A 5,938-nucleotide genomic window follows, 5' to 3' on the forward strand; every position below is an offset into this window, starting at 1 on the left:
ATACTATCCTCACAAGGATATTATAAAATTCAAATTGATTTCATGAACATGATTTTAAATTTTAAATTTCAAATGATTGAAACAGGTTTTTGTGCAAAGCACCAAACGTTTCAGCTTCTGCCTTCTTTGGTGATGATGTTGCAATAAGAAACACACATGGGCATGTGTTGGCAGTCACACATGAACACACTTACATCTAAGGATACTCAGTTCCAATGAGTATCCCAGTGAATCTCTAACCTCTTTTCTCCCAAGACATGTCAGGATTTTAAGAAAGTGGTGTATCTGTACTACAGTTTCCAAGTCCTAGAAATGGCAAATCTGTGAGATGTGGTTTAAAACTCTAACAGAGAACTGCCAGAAGTCTTGTCAGATAGCTGTTCTCCAAACTGGGTTGTTATAAAGACATGAAAATATTTGTCATGCAGAAAGACCCTTATAGGTTTCAGAAAAACACACCATCCAGAGATTATGTTGAAGATGGCACTTGCATAGATGTGGTGATTCTGATGAAATCTATGATGCTTCTACTATGAAGTAGAAGCATCTCCAATTCTAGAACAGTTTTCCATTCTGAAGGAGATTGGAACTAAGGAGTCCAACAGGTGAGGAGGGTGTTTCAGTTTCTCCAACTGTCAGAGTCTAACTTCTCCTTTGCCAAATTTCCTAGCCAGAAAAACAATATCATTCGTTGTTATTTGTCTTGGTTAACAGAGTCTTCAGACTAACCACTGGAAAATAGCTGGGAGGGGTATAGGTTTCTTTCAAGGTTTTGTAAATCAGAATGTTGTAGATCTGAAAAGGAATTTTTCAAATTCAAAAAGACTTGGAAATCCATCCATTTTGTAAAATGAAGAAAAGGATGACTTGTATATTCAGCAGTGAGTTGCATATTTCATTAATTTGAGTATCCAATGTTTAAACTGGAATAGAGAAATCCAGGAGCTAAAGGACTATGTAAACGGTTTCCAATTGCTCAATTTTATCCCATAACTGCTCTGTCAGGGTCTCAATATGTAGCGGAGACTGCTGGGAAATGTTATTTATTCCTGTATTTGGGATAATATCTTCAGCCTCCAGGAACAGAAGAAAAGAAGCAAACTACAGCAAAAGGGTGACCTTAAATTCAGGGATCTACTAGAGAAAGTATAGATGTTTTAGTTTCTGATCAGATTGAGACAGAATTAATGATAAGATTAAGAAAGAAGCGGTAAGCCCTGTATTTAGAAGAAATCAGATACATTGGATATTGATCTTTTTCTGTTGACTGGCCACACCAATGAGCTATGATGTTTCGATGTTTGGTTGATCATCTATCCATCTGTTTTCAGGTTTAAAAGAGATTTTCCAAGTTAAAAAAAGAATTAACTTGTAACCCATCAGTTCTTTAAAAGGAGCTGAGAAGAAAAAGAGAAATATATGGATTTTAAAAGGATTAAGGAATCCACAAAAGAATAATAGAAAGGTCTCAGGTGACGAAAGGGATGTCACTGGCTGAACTCCTTCAAGAATAGGGAAATATGAACATCTTACCCATAAACACCAGCCATGTGAAGGTAGGGCCTAAAATGGTATCCTCTATTGCAGAGAGAGCTCTTAGATCATTTTCCATGGCTGGCTGGAAGGCTGGTCGACTCAAGACCAGTCGCTGGAGATGTCACTGCGATGGTTAAGCATTTATTTCCCTCTACAGTAATTTCTTTGCACATTTGGAAGTAATGCTACAATGCAAAAAGATCTGCAGTTGGGCCATTCTTTCATGATAGACTTGGACAATGATAATTACATAGAATAAAGACACAAGAAGAAATCTAATGTGAGGTAAGAAACATTTCTTCTTCAACGACTTCTTCTTTAAACAGAGCAGAAGGAGAAACATCACAAACTTTTAGGTAGATGTGTTTATTGCCAAAAAAGCAAATACTTTATCTCTTTTTCTGTTTGTCTCCCCATTTATTCCAATCTCTAACCAAGAACAGTGAAGTTTAGGAATCGATTTGTTCATTTCGTTTCACTTTTCCAAAACTGAAAATTGGAAATATAAAATTAGTTGTACATGACCTTCACTTTTGTACTTTTATAGAAAGCCTTGTGGATCAAAAATCTTCAGCATAGAAAGCTTCGGAGCAAGAAGTTCACCAACTCATATAAATAAAACAAGAAGACAAGACCAAACCTGATGTGGGTAAGCAAACATAGCATGCTTCTAAATGCTCATGAAAGAATAGCCACAATCCCTTAACATCAGAACAGAGGTAAGTCCTTATCACCAGCATAGAGGTAAGTACTTAAGAGTTGTCCTATGTAGAAAAGGAAACAGATGCTTGACTATTTCCCTGTTCCTCTTGGCCTCTTTGAACCGATGGTATTTCTCGAGTCAAGTGAATACCTTCAGCCTGGAAAAACTCACTGGAATTGGAAAATGAAGGATAGGCCTTCGTGTGACTGTTTCTCACAAGCTTAGAACAGCAACAAATTCAGAGTGAAAGTGCTGAAGTGAGATAAGGAACATAACATCTTTCACGAAGATAGACGTGAGTATTACCAACATGGAGGTAAGTCTTGGGTCCTTTTTCTTGCTGGTGGGACTATTTAAACTAGGTTTACTGAAACGTCCACTTGAGTGGCTTATAGTTTCTTTGCAGACTTGACAGCGGTTTTCCAAGTTTAAAAGAACTATATCCTAGTAATTCCTGAATGTAACAGTGAATTGAAAAGCTGAAAGAAAATGCATGGATTTCAACAGTGTTAACAAAGAAACAACCAACCAAAAAGGGGATCTACTATGAAGTAAGCAACACAATGCATTGCTCTGCTTTAATGAATATCACCGAAATGCAGGTAGGGCCTAAAGAGGCATCTTTTGTTGCAGTGAGTGATCCTTAGTCTCCCAAACCTTCATAGATGACATGTTGAAACAATGATCATGAATTTCTCTCTGGCTGATGATATAGTGATTTTTTTTTGCAGGGACTGAGGTGACAAATACTAACCTTTTGCATCTTTAAAGAGGGAGTGTTGAAAAGCAGAAAGGAATGGTTTTTTCTACTGGATCAAAATGTAACAAGCTCATAACAGGATGTCTTCTGTGCAATGGGAAACATGAATTTGAGAATCCCATAATTCAGGTACAGCAACATGTGGAAGATGCCCAGCGTAGAGGTAGGTTCTTTGGATCTCTTTTTACCAACTCCCCAACTACTTTTGTCACATTTTCTTGTCTTTACAAATCAGTCCTTACAACAGGTTTAAACAGTTTCTTTTTGCAGAGATGTTACTCCTTTCATCTGTTACTCTGGATTTGGGGCCAGGCTTGGGAACAAGAAAGCATAAGGCATGTCTCACCTCTGCAAGTACTTCCTGCTGCAATTACTGCTTTTGGAAATGCTAATAATTACAGCATGATATGTATAGTAAGGAAGGAAGCAATGGTTCCAGTAGAAACCCCCTGAACCCATAGTGTAAGGAAGATACCCTCTTTTCAAAAGAAGGAACTAGGAAATTTAATTAGAAGTATAATCAGGAATTTCTGAGCATTCTCAGAAATTGTGAAAATACACAAAGTAGCTTCCTAGAGCCAAAGAACATGAATATATGCAGGGTGCAGAATTGCAATTGCACACTGCTTATCCAGCCCTAGCCACTAAATAGTTATGGGCCTTGCTCCAGGGCTGGGAAGCTGCCTTCTGCAATGGGATGGAAAACACAGTGGGAGCTTTAAGCTCTGCCAGTCAGTGTAGGATCTTTGCTTCAAAGAGCAATGAAAAAAGAAAAGCAGAATCAGTCACGACTATTCAAGAACAAATTGGAAAGGCCAATAGCAGGAAGGATTCTACTCAGGCTTTTTTATTAGTTCAGTCCATGGTGGCACGAAAAAGGTATTGCAACCTTCATGCCCTGCTTCCATTCAGGTTGTTTTTCCATGGAGAAAAGCAACAGATATTACAAGGCTTTCCTTTGGGCTACAGCACAGCAATGGGGGTATGGGGAAGAAGCAGGGGTGGGGAGAAGGAGTATCAGGGGACACTTGTGTATGGCTCTTGCTCATGGCTTGCCCAGGCTAGTGCTGACTGCCACTTTTGGGGTCGGGAAGGAATTTTCCTCCAGGGCGGATTGGCCTGAGAACCTGGAGGTTTTTCGCCTTCCCCTGGGCACTGAGCAGGAGTCACTTTGTGAAGACAGTTGGCATATTCAGTTCAGTAAATAATATCGTTTCATGAAAGCAATAATATAATATATAAATGGGGAGAAGGAGTATCAGGGGTCCCTTGTGTATGGCTCTTGCTCATGGCTTGCCCAGGCGAGTGCTGACTGCCACTTTTGGGGTCGGGAAGGAATTTTCCTCCAGGGCGGATTGGCCTGAGAACCTGGAGGTTTTTCGCCTTCCCCTGGGCACTGAGCAGGAGTCACTTTGTCAGGTTAGTTGGCATATTCAGTTCAGTAAATAATATCATTTCAAGAAAAATAAATCTGATTGAAAATTAATTATTGTCTCCTTGGCCTTTTTTGCTTGGATTCTTTGAACATTGCTTGCGGTTGAAGAAGCTAGGTGGGGCTTAGGACAGACAGAGACAGATATCTTCCTCTTCCCCCACTGCAAACTACAAAAAGCAGTTTGTACTTTTATGATCAGTTTGTAATTGCTGTTGCCAGCCATATTATTGAAAGCGAGATTATGTCTTGGTATGAAATCTTGCTTGGTGGTCAGTCCCAAAGTTCCCTATTCCATGCCTTTATTCAAATCCAAGTCCCAGTAGATGGGAAGTTAGGTTATAGTGCTGTTCACATCAAGGTTAAATCTTCGGGTAGCCAGATATGTGCCATTGGAGTCAATGGGAGTACTCATGGATTTTTGTGCACTGGAGGATAGCAACAACATTTCATTTCATCTGAGCAGGAGAACTTTCCATTTCATTTTCTTCTAACCAAGTCTAAACTCCACAAATTGTTGTGAGGAGCTGAATTTCCCTGGCATTTAGTATTCCTTTAGCATTTAGTATTGGGTTTCACAACTGTATGGAAAATGAGTACACACACACACACACATCAATGTGTACATTAATTGTGCTGATGTCAAGGAATTTTCAGAGCTGGTTAGACCAGTTCCTTCCTTTGGAATATAACCTATAGTATTTGGTATTTGTTGGTGGTTTCCTATCCGAGTACTAACCAGGAATGCCTGGTCAGGCAGGATCTGGTTCCTTTGGGGTATTTAGGCTACTCAGTATACACCATAGGTCCAAAACTCACAGCAGAAATAGTCCAGTTTCAGACTGCTTTAACTACCCTGACTCAATGTTGGGGATTCTGGGAACTGTGGTTTTGTGACACATTTACACTTCTCTGTCAGAGAGCTCTGGTGCCACAATCAACTGCAATTCCCAGGATTCCCTAGCACTGAGCCATATGGTTTCTGCAGTGTGTTTAGGACCTTAACCTCCCATTAGTTGGCAAAGTACAACGTGACAGCTGAACTACAATTCTGTCTCAAGACCTGATGAAGAGGACAAATCTCAGGCTGCTGGAGAAGCAACAATGCAGCAGAGCAGATCCTGCTTGCTCTGTTAGAATATGCAAGTTACAGACCAGAAAAGGATTGCGCCTTATGAAAAGTAATTTACAGTGAATCCCTGCAGAACATTTATGATACGCTTTCAAGGCAGCTTCCACTTACGGTGAACCTATCCTGGGGTTTTCTTTACAAGATGTATTCCGAGGAGGTTTTCCATTCCCTTCCTCTGAGGATAAGAGAGTGTGAGTGCCCAAGATCAGTCATGGCTCAGCGGGGATCCAAATCCTGCTCTACCAGAGCCCAGGTTCAAGGCTCAAATCACGATGCCACTCTGGCTCTTCCTCCGGAATATATTTACATGAAACTGGCATGTCTTTCTTCTGTATTGGAATGGTGCCTGGTACGCATTAAAAAACATACCTCCAC

At 40.1% G+C, this 5,938-nt stretch overlaps 1 long non-coding RNA gene across 1 annotated transcript; it reads left to right on the plus strand.

The window, feature by feature from the left end:
- Positions 1–1,283: 1,283 nt before the first annotated feature.
- Positions 1,284–4,433, plus strand: LOC149323294 (uncharacterized). Its single transcript, XR_016280113.1, has 3 exons — positions 1,284–1,556; positions 1,694–1,821; positions 2,084–4,433. It is a non-coding gene; the product is annotated as an uncharacterized LOC149323294 (long non-coding RNA).
- The last annotated feature ends 1,505 nt before the right edge of the window (positions 4,434–5,938 follow it).

This window comes from Sceloporus occidentalis, unplaced genomic scaffold (genome assembly GCF_023333645.1).
Source record: "Sceloporus occidentalis isolate IW3139 unplaced genomic scaffold, rSceOcc1.0.p SCAF_1, whole genome shotgun sequence".
In the NCBI taxonomy this organism is placed as follows: Eukaryota; Metazoa; Chordata; class Lepidosauria; order Squamata; family Phrynosomatidae; genus Sceloporus; species Sceloporus occidentalis.